The sequence below is a fragment of the Lissotriton vulgaris genome, chromosome 7 (genome assembly GCF_964263255.1).
Source record: "Lissotriton vulgaris chromosome 7, aLisVul1.2, whole genome shotgun sequence".
NCBI lineage: Eukaryota > Metazoa > Chordata > Amphibia > Caudata > Salamandridae > Lissotriton > Lissotriton vulgaris.
The window spans coordinates 1727201054-1727227642 of NC_141695.1; the positions used below are offsets into that span (position 1 = coordinate 1727201054).

General features: G+C 43.9%; 1 protein-coding gene across 1 annotated transcript in view; it reads right to left on the reverse strand.

Annotated features, from left to right (window-relative positions):
- Positions 1-13256, reverse strand: part of LOC147706462 (uncharacterized) — a 265480-nt gene extending 252224 nt beyond the window's left edge. Inside the window, exon 1 of the mRNA XM_086932975.1 lies at positions 13013-13256. The gene's annotated coding sequence lies outside the window, so the exon portion shown is untranslated. The remainder of the gene's footprint in view (positions 1-13012) is intronic.
- Between the last annotated feature and the right edge of the window lie 13333 nt (positions 13257-26589).

Genomic DNA, 26589 nt, shown 5'->3' on the forward strand with positions numbered 1-26589 from the left:
GTGAACACTGCTATAAAGAAATCAAGGGTCAAAGACAGAGGTGATTTGCTGACTAGGAGAGTGAAACAAAGTGACAACACTAATGAAGTTAGACTCATTCTGACCTACTCCAAACAGGAGAAAGAACTTAGGAGTATCGTCAGGAGAAACTGGCACTTTGTAAAAGATGATCCCACGATTGGTGATGTGATGCCCCCTAATCCATCAGTTACTTTTCGAAAAAGTCTAAGTATGGGCTCCATCCTCTCCAAAAATAGTCAAGACTACATAGGCAAGGAGCCTTGGAGACCTATCAGCAGGGGCTTTTACAAGTGCCTGGCATGTAAAGCCTGCCAACATGGTGTCAATACCAAAAAATATACAACAGTAATCCCCAGAACTACTAGGGAAATAAAGCAACACCTAACCTGTAGAACGGAATACTGTGTGTACATTTTAGAGTGCGACTGCAAACTCAAATATATTGGCAGCAGCAAGCTGCAAATACATAAGCGTATTTTACAACATCTGCGCGCCATTGTAAATAAGGACCAAAGTTATCCAGTGGCCAGACACTTTGAGGCGTGTCATAACAGTAAGCCTCAGTGTCTCAAATACTTTGCCATCGAGTCTGTAGCACTTACCAGAAGAGGAGGCGACAGGGAGGCATGTATGCGCAGGCTGGAAACCAAATATATTTTGGAGTTTAACTCAAAGTGGCCGGGAGGTCTTAACACCACGGAGGACCTCCACACATACCTATGACCACTTCAGAATAATGTCACCTTTAACCATATAGCTAACACCATGACATGCCTATAGTCTAAATTACAAGAGGAGTTGGTCCGCACCATGCACTTTTTTTACATATTAATGTTTATATTGTAGTATACTATGTATAATTTATATATTGAGTGTACATAAATTTGGTGTGTGTAAATATATGAATTGATTGATTTTAGCCGTCGTTTTAAATATTAGGGTAATATGTTTTTTATCCTGATTTTTGATGTGACAGCTGATTTTAGTCATGCTACCGATTCCCTCTTTTTTAGACTGTTTTTATGGTGTGATGAAATTTTCTCTATATGTGCAATATTGATGATGTATGTAATTATCTTGTCTTGAAAATGGAAGCTAAGCTCTATTCTAATAGGGTTTAGACTTCCCTTCCCCTCTACCTCAGTACTGTATAACCTCCAGCACCAGCCACTTTAACTGTATTTGCACTGTTGACTGCACGATGTCACTTTAGAGGAAGAAATTATATTTATTTTTTCCAATTGACACGAAGTCACTTTAAATATACGTGCAATAACATAGCCAAAGATAAGAATGATAGAATGGAACCGGAAGTAAGTTAAGGCTCCACAATCTCCCCTTTTTTTGAGCCTTATCTGGCTGGCACAGTTGACGTCTTGAATTCATTTCTTTTTGTTTTGATCCATATAGATAAATTAATTTTCCTCTTTATGGATCTCTCTCTTTCACTACTATCATTAAATAGCAGTGAACATTATTATAATTTGGTATTATACTTTAATACACTAGGGTGAGCACTATTTTTCGCACAATAATTTCTAATAGATTTTGATGGACTATATGGTACACTTCTTTCTCAATACCATCTAGAAGAGTTATAAGCATTTATGCAGTTATCAATTTTTATTAAATTGTTAGTACTCTTCGCACAATGAATTGAAGTAGTATATGTATAATTTTATATCTTTTGATACATTATACAAATTGTGACTTATTTATGTATTCATACAGTCATTTCCACTTTTGTATTGGTACCAGGAGAAAGTATATGCAAAATTTATTTATACATATAGTATTTTTTCTATGTCCATCATTTGTTTGACATGTGACTGCACGTTATCACTTTAAATGGGCCAAAAGTAATCAGTTTCGCCATGTGACCAAGGCCGCTGGGACGGCCGAAACGCGTCATGACACACTACCTAATGGCTAAATAAAGAATGCTGAAGGAAAGTTGGTCCTTGCCTCGAGTCTCTTTGTAAGGAGCGCTGCTGCGAGGTATTTGCAGATATATATATATATATATATATATATATATATATTAAAAAACAAGTTAAATGTATGAGACATGAAACCGCAAAAATTAACCAGTTATGCTCAGCTACATAAACCATAACTAGCCGGCTTGACATAAAAACTCTAACTCGCCCATTAAATGCTTTGCTTAAAACCTCACAAAGGAGGTGACAAAGTTGGTGACACATGAAATCACAACTGACAATGAGGGCATCACTGGTGACCACGGACATCATGGAAGACTTCACTATGGATACAGTACCATTTTTAGGTCGAGCCTGTAACAGCGCGCATGCGCTGTTCTGGCGAAGACTTCATGTAGGGGGTTTCAAAACTAACCTAGGATTCGTACGCGCTTGTGCGTGTCCTTTTTGTTTTGGCCCACGCTATTGGCCTTTGCGTGCGCCTTTTTAACAAAGACAGCACGCAATAGGCCAAAGGCGGGCGCAATGCTCCGCTCATGGCCTATTGGTGTAGGGTACCCACACGGCCCCCATGTGGTTTCAATTATCGTGCCCAGACACTGGCGCGATAATTGAAACCAGATGTCTTGCTGTGGCGCGCACATGCGCACCACTCGCAGGCTTGTTCTTTTTTGGATCCATTTCACAGGGAAGCAACTAAATGAAAGAAGGAAAGAGAGGTTGTGACTGTTTCTTCAAGTCCCAGTTTGTAGTAATTCCTGCGTGTTGCTTTTTTATTATCATCATGAAAAGTTTGCCTAAATCCCAACTTTATAGTGATCCTCCCATCTATCCGACAAGCAGACCTCCGAGTGTTTTCATTCTCACTGCTGCAGCTCTTGGTTTAACATGCATTATTGTCACTTAGCTTTGTATGAAATGTTGTAAAACTCCCACACTTCGAGATCAAGGCAATTGGCAAAGCAGGGGACTGATTCATACCACACACAGACTGAGCGCTGGGGTGATGAATGCTCGTCTGGCACACCATCAGGTGTGATGATTTATGTGAGAGATGCTCTGTTAGTTGCTGCCCAAATCTGCCCGTGATGGAGATGCGAAGGTGTGGGTATGCTTCTCAAATGCTGGGGATACCTTCAGGGGCTTTGCCTAATTTTTAGGTCAGTCGTCTCATTACATGAGACTCTCAAGAATATGTAAATGAGTCCGACCAGGCCCCTAAAGGAATATCAAAAATATGCAAATGATTCATACCAGACCCCTACAGGAAAGCATCAACAATATGCCTATGAGTTCGACACGGGCCCTGCAAGAAAGAAACAACAATATGCAAACAAATCCAACAAGGTCCCTATTAGGACAGATCAACTACATGCAAATTAATACAACATAGCACCTACAAACAAGCATTTTCAATGCAATAGGTCTCCCATTTGCAAGAGTTTAAACTATTGCTATTGTAAATGGCAATGCCTTTTATTTATGTTTTAAAAACCAACACGTAAATAAAAGGCATTGTCATTTACAATGCCAACAGCTCAAACTCTCGCAAATGCGAGACCTATTGCATTGCAAATGCTTGTTTTGTTAGGATATGCATTGCTTTTTAAATTATGTTAGATTGTTAATTTCTGATATTTATTGGTGTAAATATTGTGAGCATAAGCAGTGCACTTGGTAGGCAAGACATCGTTTCCATGTAGCCAAAGGGACCGAGGTGTTTTTAGTTTACTATGTTTTTTGCTAGCATATCTGGGGTTATTTTTAAGACATATATGAAACTTTTACAAATAGAAGAAACAATACCTTACTATTACGTTTTTCATAATACTAAATCCACCTTTTGTATAAAAAACACCCTGGCGCTAGGACTGGCCTTAAGGACGGCCAGGCCCTGGCCCAGTCCTCTGTAGACAACCACTCCCTGCTGCATATGGTCTGCAGCTCTGCACAGCAGAGGTTGGGAAAAGGGCCTAATTGTACCAAACCATCCCTAGGTGACCATCACAACACAACTCAAATATCACTGTTCACTGCCATTGGCAATGCACATGGTTTGGCCACAGGGGCTGGGATATGGCCAAACGCTGCTCCTATTTTCCCAAGTCGCTACAGAGTCTGGCCCTGATGTGATGTAGACATGAACCACCCCCCAGAGTTCACAGCTCTCATACATATCTTAAATCCACGAACTACAGCACAAAATGGCACCAAAGTTGCCTTGAAGTCAGGGGATACTCCCCTACCCGCATACACACCTATAATGTTTAAGGACGTGAGAGACAGCCTCATGCCACGTAATAGCAGCTGCGAATTACATTTTACCTGTGAAACTAGCCAATCACAGAGTATTGGGTACATAGACAGAATTATATCCGCAAACCTATTGAGCAAATTGAGAAAATAAAGCCTCATTTGTACAAGCAATCAAATCTTTATTGTTTTTAAATATTAACTGAGATCAAGCAATATAAAAATAACATACATACCACCTCGAAGTGCAAGTGCTTCTGGTAGTGTTTGAGTGCTGATCAATGACTATGGGGAGAGTACTGTTGGCTTTATGGGAGAGCAAGTCTGTAAAAGCTGCAAAACTGAGAATCTAGTTTGAAAAGGCTGCTATTCTGTTTAGGACTGTCTTAGTGCTTAAGTGCTGTCTGTAGAGCAAGACTGCTTGTGAGAAGTGAGTGGTGTGACTCCTAGCCTGTGAGGAGTTTACAAATTCTGTCACGAGTGTGTGACTGCTACAGTAAGGATTGTGAGAGTGCTTTAAGTTAGGCCTGGGTGATATTTGAATTATGCCAGAGTCATTGGATTAATATCAGTAATTACGCATTACTCTTGTGATACGAAATTACAGAAATTAATCTATTACTCCAGCTTGAGTAATTAAGAGTAATTTGTGGGAAAATCCTACTGCAGGAGCACAGGAACCACAAACTAAGAGAACGCGCGGCGGCTGCTGTTCATGTCCTGAAGCATGTAGAGCTATTTTCTTACTTCAAAACGAATCCTCTGGTCCATTTTGGATGCAAGGGTGCATTTTGCACTAAGAAAATAGTGATAAATGCTGGATTAACCTTCTCACACAATTAAGCAGAATTGTGAAAATTTGCAGTAATTACGATACAGAGAATTAAGCCAGCTACGCCCACCCCTACTTTAAGTAGTATGAAACCGGGCTTGGGTTGCTTTTGATCCGGTTCAGGGAGGACCTGGCCTGGCAATTTGGCTGGACTATTCCTACTGGAACAGGCTCAAGACTTATTTCCATTTTACTGGGTCAAAAATGAGGTGGCGTAGTGGGGAAAAAGAAAGATGGGTTAGAATGCTACCCTGAGCGACTGCCAGTGGTTAGACTTATTGCAAGCATTCCTCCCATCACCTTTTGTGCGTTCAATCAGTCATTCATGAGATTACTCAGCCATTCGCCCCTCCATGCATCCACTAATCCATTAATTTGCTCATTCTTGCATTCATCCACTCATCCATCCAAGCAATCAAAACCTAAAACTTGCCAATAAATTAAGACTTACTTTCAGATATGGAAAAGCATGTGCGAATAGCTATCTTAGTGTTTATTTCAGCAAATCAGTGATGAAAAACAAAACGTGTTTTCAGCTATGAGAGTTAGTTATTTATAGTTCAACGATAGGAAACCCTCACAAGCGGTCTACACAATTATATTAGTATGAAGAAAAGATTAGGAGGAGTTGTTTATTATTCATGTGTGTATGCACAGCAGTATTTGTAGATGCAGTGCGATAAACTATTCTATGATTTTTAGTGCCCCCTAAATATGAGATTAAATGTTGAAGTCCAACTCCTGTTTTCCTTATAGAGCATCATCCTCTCAATTACTTTAAACTGCGAAAATATTCACATAAAAGGGAAAATGATACAGAAATGCAATGTAAACAGAAATACACCTTGCATTACTCCTCATTCAAACATGTATTATGTGTTTTTCCCCCACACCAGAACGGACTCAAGCAGCAGTGATACTTTTCAACCATGTAAATGATTTTTTGATCCAGTAGATAAAGCGTCAAGTAATTCCCAAAATCTTAAGTGTTGCTAAATATTTAAATGATGGTCTATGCCCTCGCACCAACCAAAAACAACATAATCCTAAAAGTTCCTTTAATGTCTACAGTGGCGATACCCATCTCTACATAGATCTTATCAAAAAAGCTTCCAACACCAGTATCCTTACCGCCGAACCACATCCAGCCCTAGGCCAAGGAAAAATGCTCTGTGAGACACTTGCAAAAGCGCAGATCTCCAACCTTCGGCTCCCCTAAAGTACTTACTAACAGGAGCTCTTCGTACCCTACCCATTCATAATTAAAAAAATTCCATTCACTGACTCATAACTTTCAAAGAGTAAGCCTGAACTACTTCTAATTCTTCAAACACAGAATAATCTCCATCATCTCTTACAGTGAGTTCATCATAAATGGCACCGAGAATGTGAATCCAAATGCCAGAGCCAACATCCAGATGCTAATTCCCTTCAAATTTTGAAACCTGCAACATCCTACAAGAAGGCACAAAGGTCAACCTTCTTATGAAGGTCTCTAGATAGCCTTCTGGAGACAGGTGATTTAATACGCCACGTTGAAGTGAGTTAGTATAGCCTAGCTGAAAAATGATGGGGGTGAAAGAGAGGATGTGGCAGAGCAAGGTTGGTGGTCTGCTCTATTCTCAGTGTGGGCTTTGAGAGTGTCTTGGGTCAAGTGTGAGTTTCGGATCCCCTATTAAATTAGGTTGGAGGCATACTGACTTGGGAAGAGAGGACATGACTTGTATGGTGCCTTTGGAACAGAATTTCAGTTTTTCTACCATTACATTTCAGGAAGCTCATTCCTTTGACTAATCTGCTACTAAAAAGACGGATTTCTATGCCTTGATTCTGATTTTGTTTGCTGAGGAATAGCATAGTTTTGTGAACTCAGAAGTTGGAATGTTAGTGACTGCCATCTATGATCTTCACAAGCAGACAGAGAAGCACTCGCAACAGGAGGAAAGGCGTGGGTACCTACAAGATCAGGTAGGAAACTGACAAGAAGGGAGCCTGGTTTAAGCAATGTAGGGCTTGAGAGGGGGGAAACAAACAAGAGAACAGAATGGTTTTAACTCTTGCTGCCACAGAAATAGCAGAGAAGATTTGTGTTGCTTTCACAATCAAAAGCTTCTTTATAGGCGTATTTCACCTTTGCATGGACCGTCTTGTATAGAGCTCAGACTTTATCCCACAAAATTTTCATTGCTTGTTGACCCTTCCAATAAGTCACATATTTCATAGTTACGTTAAACTCATGCATGTAACATCAGGCCTTGAGAAATCTACTCTCATCAGGGTGAGCTATTTTAGGGCCTACTGGCCCGTTCTAATGAGCTGACAAATAACAGGTGTTCTGTTCAACTACAAAGTGAATGAGCAATAAAGATGCCTTTAAATCTTGCTTTTACTTTGTCACATTTTCTCTGCATTCAGAGACAGAGGATAAAAGTCAGTTTGTCTTCTTACATTTACTTTTCTTTCTCAGACAGAGAAATTAGAGTCTTTTGTAAAGTGAACTGTCTGACAATTGTGTTGTGCAAAGCGTGTAAAATGAAAGGCTGTAAGATGTAAGGCTTATTTTCTAACAAACCTTTAAATAGCTAATAAGTGAACTGCACAAACATTTCAAAATATATTTCAAAAGTTATCAAAACACATTTTTTGTAATTCTGTGTGATAAAAAAGATTTTTACAAGATGAAAACAAATCAGAACACTTTACTTGGTGATGTGCAAATGGTAAATATTTTTTCTGAAACCTATTTTCCAAACATTGTTTATACACTATATAGCATGGGTACTCACAAACTTTCTCTAGGGGGCCAAATTTACAGTGTGGTTTATGTCCGAGGGCCGCACTGGTGGGGGCGGGGTCAGTGGGGGAAGGGGCGGGGCTAGAGCAACAAGAAAAAAACTGTGACCATGAGGTTGATCACAGGTCCCCGCAGCGGACGCCTTCGTCCACTGAGCCACAAGACCCGGCATACACACATCTCTCTCTCTCTCTCTCTCTCTCTCGTTCTTTCTCTCCCTCACTCTCTCTCCCTCCCTCTCTCTCCCTCTGTCTCTCTGTCTCCATCTGTCTCCCTCACTCTGACTGTATCGCTCCCTCTCTCCCTCTGTCTCACTCCCTCTCTCCCTCTGTCTCACTCCCTCTCTCCCTCTGTCTCACTCTTTCTCTCCCTCTGTCTTGCTCACTCCCTCTCTCCCTCTGTCTCACTCACTCTGAACGTCTCACTATCTATATCTCCCTCTCCATCTCTGTCTACCTCTCCATCTCTGTCTACCTCTCCATCTCTGTCTTCCTCTCCCTCACTCTGTTTACCTCTCCCTCAGTTTCCCTCTCCCTCACTCTGTTTCCCTCTCCCTCAGTTTCCCTCTCCCCCACTCTGTTTCCCTATCCCTCCTTCCCTCTGTCTCCCTCTCTCCTTCCTTCCCTCTGTCTCCCTCTCTCCTTCCCTCTCCCTCCTTCCCTTTCCCTCCTTCCCTCGGTCTCCCTCTCTCTCCCTCCCTCACTCTGTCTCCCTCCCTCACTCTGTCTCCCTCCCTCACTCTGTCTCCCTCCCTCACTCTGTCTCCCTCCCTCACTCTTAGCGGGCTCCCTCACTCTTAGCGGGCTCCCTCACTCTTAGCGGGCTCCCTCACTCTTAGCGGGCTCCCTCACTCTTAGCGGGCTCCCTCACTCTTAGCGGGCTCCCTCACTCTTGGCGGGCTCCCTCACTCTTGGCGGGCTCCCTCACTCTTGGCGGGCTCCCTTACTCTCCTTCCCTCTCCCTCCTTCCCTCTCCCTCCCTCCCTCCCTCTCTCTCCTTCCCTCACTCTCTCCTTCCCTCACTCTCTCCTTCCCTCACTCTCTCCTTCCCTCACTCTCTCCCTCCCTCACTCTCTCCCTCCCTCACTCTCTCCCTCCCTCACTCTCTCCCTCCCTCACTCTCTCCCTCCCTCACTCTCTCCCTCCCTCACTCTCTCCTTCCCTCGCTCTCTCCTTCCCTCGCCCTGCCTCTCCCCTCGCCCTCCCTCCTCGCCCTCACTCTCACTCTCTCCTTCCCTCACTCTCTCCTTCCCTCACTCTCTCCTTCCCTCACTCTCTCCTTCCCTCACTCTCTCCTTCCCTCACTCTCTCCTCCCTCACTCTCTCCTCCCTCGCTCTCCTCCCTCCCTCCCTCTCCCTCGCTCTCCCTCCCTCCCTCTCCCTCGCTCTCCCTCGCTCTCCCTCCCTCGCTCTCCCTCGCTCTCTCTCTCCTTCCCACTCCCTCCTTCCCTCACTCTCCCTCACTCTCTCCTTCCCTCACTCTCCTTCCCTCTCCCTCCTTCACTCTCCCTCCCTCTCTCCTTCGCTCCCTCTCTCCTTCCCTCCCTCTCTCCTTCCCTCACTCACTCTCTCCTTCCCTCTCCCTCTCTCCCTCGCCCTCTCCTCGCCCTCACTCTCTCCTTCCCTCACTCTCTCCTCCCTCACTCTCTCCTCCCTCACTCTCTCCTCCCTCACTCTCCCTCCCCCTCCCACGCTCTCATTCCCTCGCTCTCTCCTTCCCTCGCTCTCTCCTTCCTCCCCCTTTCCTCCCTCCCCCTCCTTCCATCCCCCTCCTTCCCTCCCCCTCCTTCCATCCCCCTCCTTCCATCCCCCTCCTTCCTTCTCCCTCCTTCCCTCACTCACTCTTCCTCACTCTCTTCTTCCCTCACTCTCCCTCCCTCGCTCTCCTTCCCTCGCTCTCCTTCCCTCGCTCTCCTTCCCTCGCTCTCTCCTTCCCTCACTCTCCTTCCCTCTCCCTCCCTTACTCTCCCTCCCTCGCTCTCTCCCTACCTCGCTCTCTCCCTCCCTCACTCTCTCCCTCCCTCACTCTCTCCCTCCCTCGCTCTCTCCCTCCCTCCCTCGCTCTCTCCCTCCCTCGCTCTCTCCCTCCCTCCCTCGCTCTCTCCCTCCCTCCCTCACTCTCTCCCTCCCTCACTCTCTCCCTCCCTCCCTCGCTCTCTCCCTCCCTCGCTCTCTCCCTCCCTCCCTCACTCTCTCCCTCCCTCTCTCCTTCCCTCGCTCTCTCCTTCCCTTGCTCTCCCTCCCTCTCCCTCGTCCTCCCTCTCCCTCCCTCGCTCTCTCCCTCCCTCGCTCCCTCGCTCTCTCCCTCCCTCACTCTCTCCCTCCCTCGCTCTCTCCTTCCCTCACTCTCCCTCCCTCTCCCTCCCTCGCTCTCTCCTTCCCTCGCTCTCTCCTTCCCTCGCTCTCTCCTTCCCTCGCTCTCTCCTTCCCTCGCTCTCTCCTTCCTCCCCCTCCTTCCTCCCCCTCCTTCCCTCCCCCTCCTTCCCTCCCCCTCCTTCCATCCCCCTCCTTCCCTCTCCCTCCTTCCCTCACTCTCCCTCACTCTCTCCTTCCCTCACTCTCCCTCCCTCGCTCTCCTTCCCTCGCTCTCTCCTTCCCTCGCTCTCCTTCCCTCTCCCTCCCTCCCTCACTCTCCCTCACTCTCGCTCTCTCCCTCCCTCGCTCTCTCCCTTCCTCGCTCTCTCCTTCCCTTGCTCTCTCCTTCCCTTGCTCTCCCTCCCTCTCCCTCGTCCTCCCTCTCCCTCGAGCTCCTTCTCCCTCACGCTCTCCTTCCCTCGCTCTCTCCCTCCCTCACTCTCTCCTTCCCTCGCTCTCTCCTTCCCTCGCTCTCTCCTTCCCCTGCTCGTCCTCCCTCTCCCTCTCCCTCCCTCTCCCTCACTCTCTCCTTCCCTCGCTCTCTCCTTCCCTCATTCTCCTTCCCTCTCCCTCCCTCTCCCTCCCTCACTCTCCCTCCCTCACTCTCCCTCCCTCACTCTCCCTCCCTCCCTCACTCTCTCCTTCTCTCACTCTCTCCTTCCCTCACTCTCTCCTTCCCTTGCTCTCCCTCCCTCTCCCTCGCCCTCACTCTCCTGCCCTCACTCTCCTGCCATCACTCTCCTGCCATCACTCTCCCTCACTCTCCTTCCCTCCCTCTCCCTCCCTGTCTCTCGCCCTCCCTTTCCCTCCCTGCCTCCCTCCCTCCACCTTGCCCGTGTGTGCCCGGGCTGAGACAGCTTCTGGGCAGGCACACACACAAACACAGCCTCACCGGAGCACTTCACACTTCTTCAAAAGACACTTCGTATGTTAATGAGGCTTTGTCACCTCTTAGCCCCCCTGCAGCCCCACTCTGACTACGAAGGGAATCGCCCGGCCCCCACAGAGCAGCAGTCTGAGTCGCGCTGAGCAGGGGTTTTTGCTGACACTGTAAAAAAAAAAAATGTAAACACGGGTACATGTCTGCAAGGTCCGCGGGCCGCCAGGTAAGGCTTGCCGGGCCGCCCCTGGCCCGCGGGCCGTACTATGAGTACCCGTGCTATATAGTTTTATCAGTGAAACTACATGTTAGTGGGAAAGTTTGTGGTCATTTCAATGGGAAATGTGCTGTCTGTAAATGACATGCACTACCACATCATGCTTTAGCAATGTATTTATTAAACGTGAGTTTTTAAACATGAACTGAGAAATATTTCTCCCCTCCCTGATGACAAAGCTATTAGTGAACTAGGAGGCAAGTCAGGGGTCACGTATACCCAATATGTGGGCCAGATTTGTGTTATACATGGAGCAAATGCTTAGTCTATTAAATCAAAAAATAGTTTTTTTGTTCAGCAGATTTACAGAACCCGCATATATGAAGGTGCTCTCATATGTAATAATGATGAAAAAGGCAGCTTCATAAAATAAAAGATTTGCCTACAATCAAACAATCTAAGACCAGAGACCGAACTTACTGTTCAAGTACATGACAGTTAGGTTGAGTAGATTATTCAAGTTACTAGACCTGCAGGTCTAGTAACATTCATGAAACCTCGTATTCAAGGGAGCTGTCAACAAGAATAGGCAATGGCGGGCTAAAGACTGGTTTTCAAGAGGTCGTTTTACTTGAGACATTTGAAAGACTGGGGGCTTTTGCAACGTAATGAACACAGTGTACTAATTTAGGCAATGAAATAGCTGAACACAAAGCATTGTATTTTAAGTGGAAAAGGGGATTGAGAATATCTTAATTCAGTTACTGAATTGCAAAACACGCGACCAGAAACATGGGTTCAGAATCCTGGTTGCTCTACTCGATCAAATTGTATGCTGTAACGCAAATTACTTCATTAGACTATTCCATCTTTATGCTGACTGTCAACTCTAAGAGCATCTTTTAGTGACTCAGTTCAGCATGTGCACTGTATAAAAACCTCATTCTTGCATGATATAATAATGGTCAATGGAATTATGCGATTCAGAGGCTGCCGCATTTTCTGCAAAATTATGGATTTGCTGCACAATCCATCATCTGTTTTATAAATTACCGATTTTGACAAAAAATATTTTTAGCTCGTATGGGTCAAAAGTAACAGACCCTACTGTGACCCATGTTGCCACGCAATGGAAGAACTATGCAAAGGTACAAATGGATTCGAATAAGGTGAAAACTTAGCCCAGACAGTGTTAACGTGAAATTTGAAAATAATAGCATCACAAAATGTGATAATACGCATAATTTGCCTTTTCTTGTCGCACAATTTAGTCAGCCTGAGAATAACTTGGTCGCATAATTCCAGTGGCCCTGGGTATAATACCTAAAATGTCTTTCTCCATGTACTTACAATATTGGAGAAACATATCTAAAGCCCATGACAATCTAACATTTCTTGCTTCACCCATGGGAGTGTCGTCAGGACACTGAAGATGGGGAATTCATAATGTTTCTAAGTTCATGTTTTTAAAAGGCGTGAATGTGGTAATATGAACTATTGTACCAAGGTGAAACTCAAGCATTTAAGAGATACAGTGTTTATTTATTTATTTTATTTGAAAATGTTTACATAGTTTGGTATGAGAGTGTCTTCAGAGTATATGATGTTTGCTCAACCTGTCTCCCGTCCCTTCTTTTCCAACGTTGTCTCCTTTCACCCCACTCTACATGCCCCTGCCACCCTTGCAGGCATGCCCTGACCACAGACTAGGCATGACTTACCCCCAGGCTGCCATTCATTCTACCTGCGGCGACGGTTTCTCAAGGATGGGCACCGGACCGAAGATGTCATGGGTGGTGCAGTAGGGTGGGGGAGGCCAGTTCCCACCAGGAGGAGAGCACATGTCCATATAATCAGCTGTGGCAGGTTTTTAACTCCTTCCCGGACCAGACCTCTCCACCCCAGGCCAGAGTGTTCATGTACCAAAACAGCACTCTGCCATCACTCAAACTGGCGCCATGGACAACCAGCAGCTGGCGCCGTTAACACAGAAGAAGGACTACGAAGAGCTCGCGCCGTTAACACAGAAGAGGGACTACCCGGAGCTGGCGCCAGGAAGATAGAAGAGGGACTGTTACGAACGTGTGCCACCAACAGAGAAAAGGGACTACCAAAAACAGACACCATGGCGGATCAGGGCTGTATTTATTTATGGTGGTTTTAATAGACTTCGATCTAAATAAACATAACTTTTGACTTGAAAAACTTGACAAGGAGAGTCAATCAGAATGCCAAGTAATTTCTTGTCCGGGCCAGAGGCGAGGATTTAGCATTATCTTCCTTAACTTTGTCAGCAGCTGTTGAGAAAAGTATAACAGAGTAACTGCAAAGTCCACTAATTAACAGACTCTATACAAGTGAATCCTATTATTGTTCTCCCTTCCTATTCCTTTGCTGCCCAGGGAGACGATGATTCTATGACAGAAGTGGCTAGGGGGAGGATTATGCATATCTTTCTTTTTTTTAATTCTATATAGCAGCCATTACCAAGTGCATTAAATTAATAATAAAACAACTGCATTTTTCAATAAATGCAGTGAAGTTAAATAATAACAAAATAACCATGTGGTTCACCAATCGCAGAAGTCAGTCCACTATATAGTCCTCGATCCATTTTAAACCATCCTCTTTCTTCACTGGTAGGAGGAACTTAAGTCAACCTGTAGCCCTTCTCTTCTGTATTTTTTGTGCATAATGTAGATCACCTCAGTGTCTTTAATAAAACTATGACTTTCCTTCATAAATAACTAAGAAAATCTACATTTTATATCAAGACCGGGGGCTCCTATTATGCTTTTTAAAGCAAATTAACAACAACAGAAGATGCAGTGTGAACAGGTTTGCAAAAGAGCGCACAAAGTACATTATCATTAGATCAATCCGCTGATCTCAGAATGTCCTCAAGGCGGGAACCAACCCAGAAGGCTTTTGAAGCCATAGCCCCTCTTGAAGAATGAGCACCAAAAATAGAGATATCAATACCAGCGAAGGACATAACCCATCTGACCCAACGAGCCAGGATTAGGGGAAGAAACAGGTTTGTGGGGTTTCAGAAAACCCCACAAACCTGATGGGAAGATGGGATTTGGGAATGAGAGGACATTCTGAGAGCAAGCGTTTTTTGTTCATCGACTTTGAGGCACTGTCCAACACACAGTTTAGGATAATCGGGAAACTAAGGATAAAACACTAGTTAAATTTGTTTTTGTATGCTTATAAACAGAAAAAAGAACTCCTGTACGAGTAAATTGGCGGAAGTAACATACAATGCTTTAATGTCAGAAAGGCGTTTGATAGAAATAAGGCAAAGAAGCATTTTAAGTTTAACATACAACATCTTAAGAGAGAGATCAGAGTTATTAGGCCCTGAAATGAGCAATCTCAAAATCACATTTACATCCCCCAGATGCTGTATTTTGGTACGGAGGATTGCAAAATGTTACTCCCTAAAGAGACGACAGATAAGAGGATGCACTCCCACCGGTTTTCCACAGATAAAAGGATAATTTGAAGAAATTGCAGATCTGTATAAGTTAGTTGTATGGTAAGTCTTACCTCCGCTAGATTGAGCTGCCAGAAACTTTACAATGCATACTATATTGGCTGAAAAGGTATTGATAGATTTCTACATACACCAGCTTGTCCAAAGAAATCAAGCTGCATTGTAGGCCTCGGAGGGACCTGGAATGAAAGAGCAGGACAGAGAGATCCAGCTGTTTTCCAGGCCGAAAGACTTCAATTAAAGTTCAAGACCAGGTTACCCTAGAGCAGAGATCTTCAAACTTTTTGATGCCGAGACCCCCTTGTAAAACCTTTTTAGGCGTTAGGACCCCCTTCCGACAAAAGTTTTGAGAAACTGGTAGTCCTCATCATCAACTTTTGACAACCATAAATGCGCCTGTTATACCTCATCACATCCATCCGTCCATCATTCATCCAACCACACTTTCACACATCCATCCATCCTTCATCCATCCACCCTTTCATCCATCCTTCATCCATCCACCCTTTCATCCTTCCTTCCATACATCCATCCTTTACCCATCCACCCTTCCATCCATCCATCATTCATCCACCCACCTTTTCACAAATCCATCCATCATGCATCCATGCAACCTTTTATCCAGCCATACATCCATCCTTCATCCATCCACCCTTTCATACTTCCATCCATACATCCATCCTTCATCCATCCGCCCTTTCATCCATAAATCCATCCATCCATCCACCCACCCTTTCAATAAGCACCTCCTGTCTAACAGATCCCTCAAAGAGGGGAGTATCCCTCAGAGATGAATCTAGGACAAACTAGAATGTAGTGGTAGTCATTTGCCTTCCAAGTCCTCAATGAAATGGGCAACAGGGTACCTGGAAGGTTTCGACGGCTACGGGAATCTCTCCAAAAGAGTGCAAGATCATTGAATCGCCTTACTTCCACCCAAGGTTGTAACAATCAGGAAAAACTGCGACAATGTCACATCAAAATTCGACCGTGCATTCCATCTCTCCATAAAAGGAGAAGGAAAACACAGATGAGGTGGCTTTAGAAGCTGGGAAAGTAGGGAACCCCTAGAGAAGGAGAACAGTGCAAGTGTAAAGGTGGAGTGCCCCAGAACCTTCTCGGTTGGTTGGGAAGGTCACCCTGACATAGATAAACTCCTGGACATGGCAGGCCCTCTCGCTAAAAGATTAGAGCTAGCTGATGAGTCCAAGGTTTTCGACAATCCTGTGACCCCAATGCAGTTTCTAGCTGGGCAAATTGCTCCTTAACAAGGTCACTACCAAACCACATCTGAGGCATGCCACACAGCTCAGGGAATCTTTATGAATATCCCTTTGTTAGGGAGTTGGGGAAGTGTGTTGCAACGTTCTCAGTTCTGGACAAGGCTCAAACCTCCATTAGGATTAGGAAGATGTTTCTCGGAAACGTTTTCTCTGTGGCCTGGTGGGGGCAGGAGCTCCGCCTCTGGCCATCCCTTTAACTTTGTCATAAAACCTACTCACTTGGTGTAGTAAGTGGATGGTATTTGAGCCTTAGCACCAGATAGGGGATTTTTATTTAGGTACCCAGATTTACGATTGATGAGGTTCACAAAAAGTCTACTTCTCAACTCCTATATATAAATATATATATATATATATATATATATTTTGTGGAAGATAGAGAAAGCTAATACATGCAATGATCATATTTTTCCTGTGAAGTAAGTCTTAACATTGGGATATATTATTCTTGACATATGATATCCCTAAGGTTGTTTAGGTTTGTAGGGATTGTGGATATTAGGTCATTATTTCCATCACTGTCCACCTGGGTTTGGTTGTTTATATACACATACATTACCTTCTCTTTACAGGCTAACTGCATAGTGATACTGTTAGCTGATAAGATGCCACATACACTTGTCAGCGGTGGATGGCTTTTTTGAGGTACATGATTGACTCCTGGTATATTAATTGAGGTAAATACATTTTTAATAACAACAACAGATACCAGTCATGTTTTTTACTAAGTAGAGCAGCTCAAACTTTAGTTTTATTATTAATTGCACCTCCCATTACGGTCTTGAACACACAGTACACTAAAAAGAACAGCAACATGTTTAAGGGAACGTGCAATATACAAATACGGATGTATGACGTTACAACGCATGCTTTTACCGCGCATGCCTTTACAAAGCGGTTTTTACAACGCATGCCTTTACAACGCATAGTGCTTTGGGGCGCTGGATAGTGAATAGTTTAATTTACTATTCCCACTCCAGTCCCGTGGATAGTAGGGAAGGTGTTGGATGGTACATTAAACCTATTCCCTATCCTAGAGCGCCCCCCAGCGCAATGCGTTGTAATTGTTTGCGTTGTAAAAGTTGCGTCGTAATGGTAGTGCGTTGTAAAAGTTTCGTTGTAAAGGTTGTTCACCTACAAACACCTATGAGGTGTGAACAACAAATTGGTTAATTTCAATCTATTTTCTCTGGCAACCTATTTAGTGGTTTCTGAACAAGTATTCATAAGATGTAAACAGATATATTAAGAGTTCAGAGGATTAGTCAATATTATTGTATTGCTCTAACAAAGTGACTTATGGACAAGCATGACACTGTTCAAATTGTTTCTCTTCTGCCAGCATGGAACTATTTCACATGAAATCTGCACAAGACTACCATATTAAGTTAACCACTTGGATGCTAAGGGGTTTTCCAGTCCTGTGCTGAACTTTGATAATTCCCACTAATCATGACGAGTTATCCTTGTCATCAGCACAGGTCAACCAGTGCATCATGACGAGTTACCCTTGTCATTAGCATCCAAGTGGTTAATGTTGCAGCAGTGATTCTTTTGAATAATAACAAACAATTTGGGATTAATGGGGTCTTCTAAATGCTTTCTTTAACAGCCAATTCATTATGCATTATTCATTATGCATGCTGCACACCCTTCTTTCCGTCTTCCATCACCCTTTGAGATTACCATGGAATTCTGTTATTATGTATTGAAATTCCTAGAACCGGCCAGTGTTTTCATTTAAATGTTTAGCTTATCATGTACAATATCTGTGTTTGTGGGTGACCTTTTCCTTTTAGTTTTGCTAGGAAATCCAGTATTAAGTTAGTAAATAACTACTATGCCACGCCAAGCCTTTAAAAGAACGAAATTAAAGGAAATACACTTTTATTTATGGCTTTATCAGCATTTGTTGCCAACCTACTTTGGCTGTGACTTTACCATGGATATCCGGTATTTGTATTTATTGAGTTTTATATAGCTCTGGCTAGACCCGTATGTATCAGAGCGCCTTACAAAAGGAACGACAGTGAGTTACAAGAATAATAATTTTAAATATTTTGCACATAAATTAAAAGTGAAGGACAAATCATGAAGATACAGAAAGGGAAAGGGGGACAGGAGTATGAGTAAAAGGATAGGTGGGTGGAGGGAACCTGAGGGAGGAGGGAGTAAAGGCAGACAGGCGAAAAGAGAAATACGTTAGACTCAAGAGTTAAGGAATCATAGCGATTAACATACATATATATCAGTCATGCTATTTTTGTAATACTTTCGTTAAAACGGATTTCATTATGCACACTACCTGCCTTGTTGCTGACCTGCTTTTGCATTGATGTACCATGGAATGATGGTGTTTAGTATTTGAGAAGTTACAGTAACATGCCAATATTTCTCTAGAACCATTGTCAGTCTTCAAGAGTTAGTAGTGGCCTGGTGGTTATGCTCTTAGATTCTACACTTAAAGAAAAGGCTGCACTTCTCATTTTAATATGGTCTGAGTCTGCTTCTGTGCATTTCCACTGTAGGGAAGTGGGAGGGGACACTGCACACCTTGACTTGTTGCGAACAATGTAATGCCTATAGCCCAGGTCATTTATAGAGAACAAGTGACTTTGTGGGACCCGGATGGTGACTCTGGGTGACCGTTTCCATGACAACCCTTGGATGCAGGCGCTGCAGTGAATGAAGCGGACAGACAGCCGCCCATCACTGAGGTGGGGAGCACATGACCTGGTGCCACAAACTCGCTGTACATTTAATGCCCATTCCAGCTATAAACAGTTGCGGATTTCAGGAGTCAACATTCCTTGAAATGGTGGGACTTGTAACTTTGCCCACGCAATTTCTCCGACGTTGAAGTTTGTGCAGCAAGGGCTTTTTGAGCGCAGGATATTAATACTCCAGTTTGCCGGGGATTATTCAAAGTACAACATTTATGCTATGTAACAAATACTGATTTTAGTGACAGCTATTCTGCAGCACTTTTGTTAAAAAGAACGGTGTAAAAATCCCCAAAGTAAAACCGTCTTTCCGCCAGCAAAGACGTTTCGCAGAAGATTTACTTTTATGAGAAATCCGTTGTGGCAGATTAATCTTGCATTTAAAAAAAAATAAGATTTCACTAAAACTTTCTACAGCACTTCGTGGAGCAGCCAAAGCCAACATTTCACTTTCTCAACAGAATGTTAACTTAAAATAAAATTTAAACGAGTGGTGGGCGAGCACGCCACAGCGAGACAAGTGGTTTCAATTATTGCGCCTGTCTCTGGGCACGATAATTGAAACCACATGGTGGGTAACCGACACCAATAGGCCATGGGCGGAGCAATGCGCCGCCTTTGGCCAATTGCGTGCTGTCTTTGTTAAAAAGACGCGCTCAAAGGCCAATCGCGTGGGCCAAAACAAAAAGCACACCCATGAGCGTGTGCTATTCCTAGGTTAGTTTTGAAACCCCCTACATGAAGTCTTCACCAGAACAGCGCATGCGAGCTGTTAAAGGCTCGACCTAAAAAAGACAATGTAACAAAAGACCCTCCTATATAGAGGTGTGTGTGGTTCCAGTCAATGCTTCTTTGGTAAAGGCAGGGAGCGAATTTGATTGCTGATGCTTTACATTGTCACATAGGCGAGAATTTGGTGGTATCTCAAATTTTACATATGCATTTAATCAGCAAGTAGACATACATTTAGCACTGGGGATGGCTTTATGGATTGTCTTCTGTAGGAAACTTAAGAGGGGTATAGGATGCTCGGCAGGCGGGAGAAGGGCATTGGTGAGCAGTTTTTATTTTAGTTTGATGAGAAGCTAGAAGTTTGTTTCAAGGTAATATTGAAGGCTACCTGATGGTATCCTCTTTTAGTGGCACTAGCCTGGACAATGAAGTCCGAAAACTGGATCAATAGATTGTCCCAGGAAACTCATCCTTAACAAGCACAGTCCTCACATGAGAACCAGGGCTCGAATTCATCCCATATAATATGGGAGCATGCGCTGTCATTTAGCTCCCCCATCCTGCTCACAGAGTGCATAAAGGTGCAGGTCGACCATACCCAGGAAAAATCATCACAAATTTTGAAGATGCTAAAATGCAGGTTGGGCTGGGGTGGGGCATGCAGATTCCAACGTAGTTCTGACATTTGTGATGCTGGCTAGCCCCTCTCTCAGCCCAGCATTAGTCAAACACCATCAAAGAATGGCCCTTCACTAATTAGGACTGACAAACTTAATGCCCTCCCTAACAAATTCACCAAGACATTAGACGGGGGAGTTTCGGTCAAGGATTTCAAAGAAGAATTTCCATTCCTTTAAAAGGACCTGAAGCAAGAAGGTCTGCACCTAACCTACATTCCACCAAGGAACTGTCTTCAGTAGTTTGGCGGGATAGCAGGCCCCTTTTGGCACTCCTCCTCTGCGTAACTTCATTACGCCCCCCTCCCTCGGTGTTGTGGCAAAAAATGGAAAGTTCACCTCATACATTCAGGAACCCCTACTGAAGGACCACCAGCTTCCATGTTCTAGTATGCTTACATGTTGAAGGATGTTCTGCACACAACTACAGGTCATTGCTTTGGGTCAGAACTACCCAGGAGGATGGCAAAGATGGCTCTCTATGTAAAACCTAACTGTATTAAGATTGTGGGCTACTAAAGGTAGTTTACTAAGAAAGGAGGTTCCTTAAAGCCGATCACACAGCATGCGCCTGTGGTCATCCTCAAATGAATTAAGGTGTGCGCAGAAGTGCGGGTTGGGGCACAGAAGGCATGCAGTGGGACAGGCTTCACCGAGTGACACCTGACTCATGTCAGGTCTGAGAGTGAGGCCACTATCGCCAACCACTAGGGTGACTATAAGAAGATAATTTTGCTCCATAGCAATAACATGGTCGAGGAGGATTCCGAGGCAATATTAGCATGGGGCAAAACCACAAGAATGCACCCAAGAAGAAGTTAACTGGAGCCCCGGTCAAAGAAATATTTAAACAGTATGGGCATGGGCTCAGGGGACAAAATCGAAGATACGGAACTCCTGCAACTGTCAGCATAATTGATACATCTCTACGAAGCAAGCCTGGATAACAAGGGTTGTAAATAGAATTTGGAAGACTAAACAGCTAGCATGAGACGAAAGCCACCTGAAAGACGTGGTACAACTTAGAAACTAATCCACTACGCAAATTCATCCACCAGCCCAGGTGGTACCCAAGAAAACATGGCCATGCAATAGGTATTGACTACCTGGCCACAAGGAGAAGGTTGTATGTTGTATGTTGGAACCATGCATGCCTTTACAACGCTGTCTGAAACACAAATGCGTCTTTACAATGCATTCCTTTCCCACGCATGCCGTTACAACGACTTGCTTTAGGAAAAGCGATGGACTTTGAATAGTATCATTTACTATTCCAACACCAGTCTGCGAACAGTAGGGAACGTGTTAGACTTAAAATCCAACATCAGTCCAGCAACGCTTTCCCTAAGGCAAGAAGTTGTAAAGACTTGCGCGGTAAAGGAATGTGTTGTAAAGACGCATTTGTGGTTCGGGGCGCGCTGTCAAGGCACAGCCTGGTTTGAGCTGCGTTGTAAAGGCTGTTTCCCCAGGGAGATCCCATGAGTGATTGAGGGAGGGACCAATTACATGCTCAGCTGTAGGGGCATGTATGGATAGGAACAGTGGCGTCACTAGGAGGGTGCGGGGGGTGCGGACCGCACCGGGTGACACCGTCACCTGGGGTGACACCGTGAGCCTCTGCTTTAAATAATCGTATTGCTTTGCTATGTAGCAAAGCAATACGATTATTTAAAGCAGAGGCGCACGGTGTCACCAACCCATTACGAGGCGGCAGGCCAAGAATATTATTAGGCTGTTTTGTAGTTGTACGAGTCAGCGTCCGGACGTCAATGACGTTCAGCTTCCAAACGTCACTCACGCAAGGAGCGGCAGAATGCTTTTGCGTGGCCCACTACACTGAAGAACCCAGGAGTACCGCGCGGCCGATCCCCACCTGGCCCCGCCGGAGGGTTTAGCTCCCGGGGCTCGGGGTTTTATCCCATATTTTCCTGATTGTGCCCCCACACCATGGCTCACAGGTGGGGGCCTCCGAGACCGGCCGGGCCCGCGGGACCTCGTGTGCAGACTGAGGTAAGGAACGCGCCTGTGCGGGATCATATGCTCAAAGCAGGTGGTGAATTGAGGAAGTGAATTCCACGTCATAGTAAAGTGATGTTCTTTTAGGCTGCCGTACATCATTTCTTTTTTTGCTTTCCTTAATGTATTATAATATAAACAGGATGACCGTCCCAGAATGCAAAGCAAACGCCTGTACAGGAGTAGCTACTTAAGCATAGAATCAGGAAACTTTAGGATTCTGATGCCAGTGACTCGTGTCCACTTTCAAAATCGATGGGGTTCAGGTGCCCATCTCTAGAGGCAAATCATTAAAAAGATCAAATTCTTTAATAACCATTATTTGAATGAGCACGTTTTCTTGTAAAGGGCACTAAACCGCTTCAACGTGATTGGCAGAAGGTGGGAGATTGTACAGTATTCTGTCCCCTGCAGGCCCTGGTTTGTTTTTAACATGATTTTATGGAACACATAATCTGAAATTAACTAAATTGATGGGAGTCTTCTGTTATGTTGTATGGATTTCATAATGAGCACAATTACAGTCACGCCGGAGCAGCACATTATCTTTTCGTGTTACCTCTAAATTATTGGTTTAACGACCATTGAATCATAAAAGCCCCAAAAGGTAACCATGACCTTATCGGAAAATGGCGGGTGTCTGTCCCACCCTGCGAGGTGTAACAGCATGGTATCAGTATTAACGGGTTTGGAGTTAACACGGTGCCATCACCATGCAATTTATGAACAAGGCCCATGTAGAATATCATAATGAAATAATCGCTTGGAATATGTGGCAGAAACGTACGTATGTGAACTATCTTTATAAGCATCTCAGCAGGTAGAATCTTTATTTCAACATTATTAGATTCTGCTATGAGCAAGACCATGGAGTCCATAGGTTGCTTGGTGGCAATCTTTGGTACTGGGGACCAAATTGTTGATGGGTGGTTTTTTATTCAATTTGCACATGAACGTATTTCGGTTTTGGATGTGTTTTGTGTCAGGTGGGTCAGTATATATTATTCAGGATGGGCATTGTGGAGAAGTCTTATGATGTTAGGAGGTTGAAAGTTAGTAATTTTGACAGTCGTCCTATTTTTTATGAGATGCTGTGATTTAGTTTCTCATCTTTAGTGCTTCTCTCAAAATAAGAGTCCCTTTCCTTGGATTTTGCAAGAAAGTGGGTTGACAGAGAGTGGCATAATTCTTGGGAGAATGTCACTTTGGAATCAGTGCAATCTGGGTTCTGATTTTTTTTTTTTAAATGAGTAGTTCTCTATGTGGGTTGATTATTTCTGAGATGAGCTGAGAGAAGTGGGACCATATGCTTTTTTGATGGAGGCTTTGGTAACTTTTTTCAGTAGTCCCAGGGCAATCGGAGTTACTGCACCCAGTTTGTGTGAATCAGAGCTATTTACTAATTTCCACCCTAGATCTTATTCCTACTATTGCATCCAAAAGTGACTGCAAGTACATCCATGTAGCACCTTACTCTCACGGCAGCAAAGTTAAGCAGTCCAAGGCGTACTTTAGTGGGTGGTGTGGGTTAGAAACTCAGCAAGCATCAAACAGCAGTTAATAAATTACTATCCAGGCACTACTTTGGTTTATAATAAAAATTACCATTCATTATTTCTACTCACACAACTAGGAATACTGAGAGTAATCAATAGAAGGCCACACATTAACTATGCAGGCCTCTTGGCGCTACAGAGTAAATGGAACCATTACAATAAAGAGATCATTTTAGTTTGCTTAGTGGGCAGTGGGTTGAGACACAGAAAACTGCCTGGCAATGGTTGTATCAACACAGAGTTAGTGGTTATTAAAAGTGGCTTCAGGAAAGGCCTGAACCAGAGAATAATTCAATACGGTGGAAATCAGTGAACTAAGTATAACGCCGCCCAGACGCAGAGTGAACCAAACTGCAGTCAAGTGAGTTTATGTTGAGCAAATACAGGCACAAATGCTCGCAAAATACAGGGGACAACGCTGGACACGCCGATGAGCGTCCTGAAACTCGCGCAGGGTACCCCTAGGGTAAACAGTGGAAAGGGTGCAGACTGGAAGACAAACCCGCTGATGGCACATGAGGTCCATGCGGTAAGTGGTGAGGGGGTGACACCATGAGTTACCCGCACCGGGTGACACCAACCCTAGTGACGCCACTGGATAGGAAGTGATCTGGCCACATGGCAGGCCCCGTGGAAGTGAAGGTGAGTGGAGTGAAGCACGTGCCCTGGAAGCGTAGGTCCACCCTGGGCACCTGATTGGCTGAGGTCTTGCTGCTGGGTGTGAATGGCCACAGCGCATGCCAGATTGACTGAAGATGAATTAAACAACGCTGCCGAAATATTGTGAATGTTGGAGAATGGCCCCCAGAAATCAAGGTTCACTCAGTGTGCCTGACTGACGGAGGCAACGCACCCCAATTGTATCAAGACTGTCGCGTTGAGTGTAGAGCACAAAGCAAAATAGAATGACTCGCTCGTAACTGAAAGCAGCCAACAAACCGAGGTCTTTACTCTTCCAAACTATGGTTTCCATTAATGGGATCTTGGGATTGGGTAACCGGGCAAGGTGGAGGCTGAGCAGGAAGTTATCTGCTCCCAGTGGGGTTTCTTACCATATTACATCCCTACCTGAATGCTGTACCTTCTATCTAATCTCAAGAATAAATATACTACATGTACATTACAACAAGGACTCTTCATCTTTATTTTACTGAATTTAACAGTTACCGTCGCTATGTTGTTGCACAGAATGTTTAAAGTCACGTCTTTAACATTGGAGGAGAAAATTGGGTAAATGAATCGTCGACTCAGGTGCACGTCCCATTGCTGCCCTCGTGTGGGTACTTTTGGTATTACTTGTTTACCGTTTATATGATGCTGGGAACAGCTATATTACTAGAAAACTGATTTGGAACCACTGCTATAAGGAATATACTTTCAATAATGTAACAATATACATACAGGAATGTAGCAATATTCATACAGGAATGTAGCAATAGACATACAAGAATATAGCAATATACATACAGGAATGTAGCAATATACATACAGGAATGTAGCAATATACATACAGGAATGTAGCAATATACTTTCAAGAATGTAGCAATATACATACAGGACTGTAGCAATATACACACAGGAATGTAGCAATATACATTCAAGACTGTAGCAATATACATACGAGAATGTAGCAATATACATTCAAGAGTGTAGCAATATACATTCAAGAATGTAGCAATATACATACAGGAATGTAGCAATATACATACAGGAATGTAGCAATATACATTCAAGAATGTAGCAATATACATTCAAGAGTGTAGCAATATACATTCAAGAATGTAGCAATATACATTCAAGAATGTAGCAATATACATTCAAGAGTGTAGCAATATACATTCAAGAATGTAGAAATATACATTCAAGACTGTAGCAATATACATTCAAGAATGTAGCAATATACATTCAAGAATGTAGCAATATACATTCAAGACTGTAGCAATATACATTCAAGAGTGTAGCAATATACATTCAAGAGTGTAGCAATATACATTGAAGTATGTAGCAATATACATTCAAGAATGTAGCAATATACATTCAAGAGTGTAGCAATATACATTCAAGAGTGTAGCAATATACTGATAAAAATGTAGCAATAAATACATAAGAATGTAGCAATATACATACGAGAATGTAGCAATATACTTTCAAGAATGTAGCAATATACATACAGGAATGTAGCAATATACATTCAAGAATGTAGCAATTTATTTATTTATTTATTTATTTAATTTGTATGGCGCGTTATAACCACAGGGGTCTCTAAGCGCTATCTGTCCAGATTTACGTGAAAGATGTTGCGTGATGAGATGTTACATTCACTTGAAACCAGCTGTGCACCTAAGAGCTACTCCATGCTTGTTTAAACAACACAGTTTTTAGTTTTTTTCTGAAGAGAAGTAAGTTACTTTCCTTCCTAAGATCTGAATCCAATTTTTTCCATAGAGCTGGGAGCATGTTGGAGAACGCACGGCCCCCCACCGTGGTCAATTTGAAGCGGGATTGGGACAGAAAAGTGGCGTCCGACGAACGCAAAGTCCTACCCGGTGTGTAGGGGGATATTCGGGATTTCAGGTATTTGGGTGCTTTGCCGTGCAGAGCCTTGTGAGCGATACACAGTCCTTTGAAAACAATTTGCTGACGAATTGGGAGCCAATGCAGCTCCTGCATCAGGGGAGAAGCATGAGCAGTCCTGGGTTTTTTAAATATGAGCCTAGCTGCATCATTCATAACTCCCTGAAGCTTGTCCAGCAACCGCTGAGGCAAGCCTAGGTATAGGGAGTTCCCGTAGTCCAGCCTAGCCAAAATT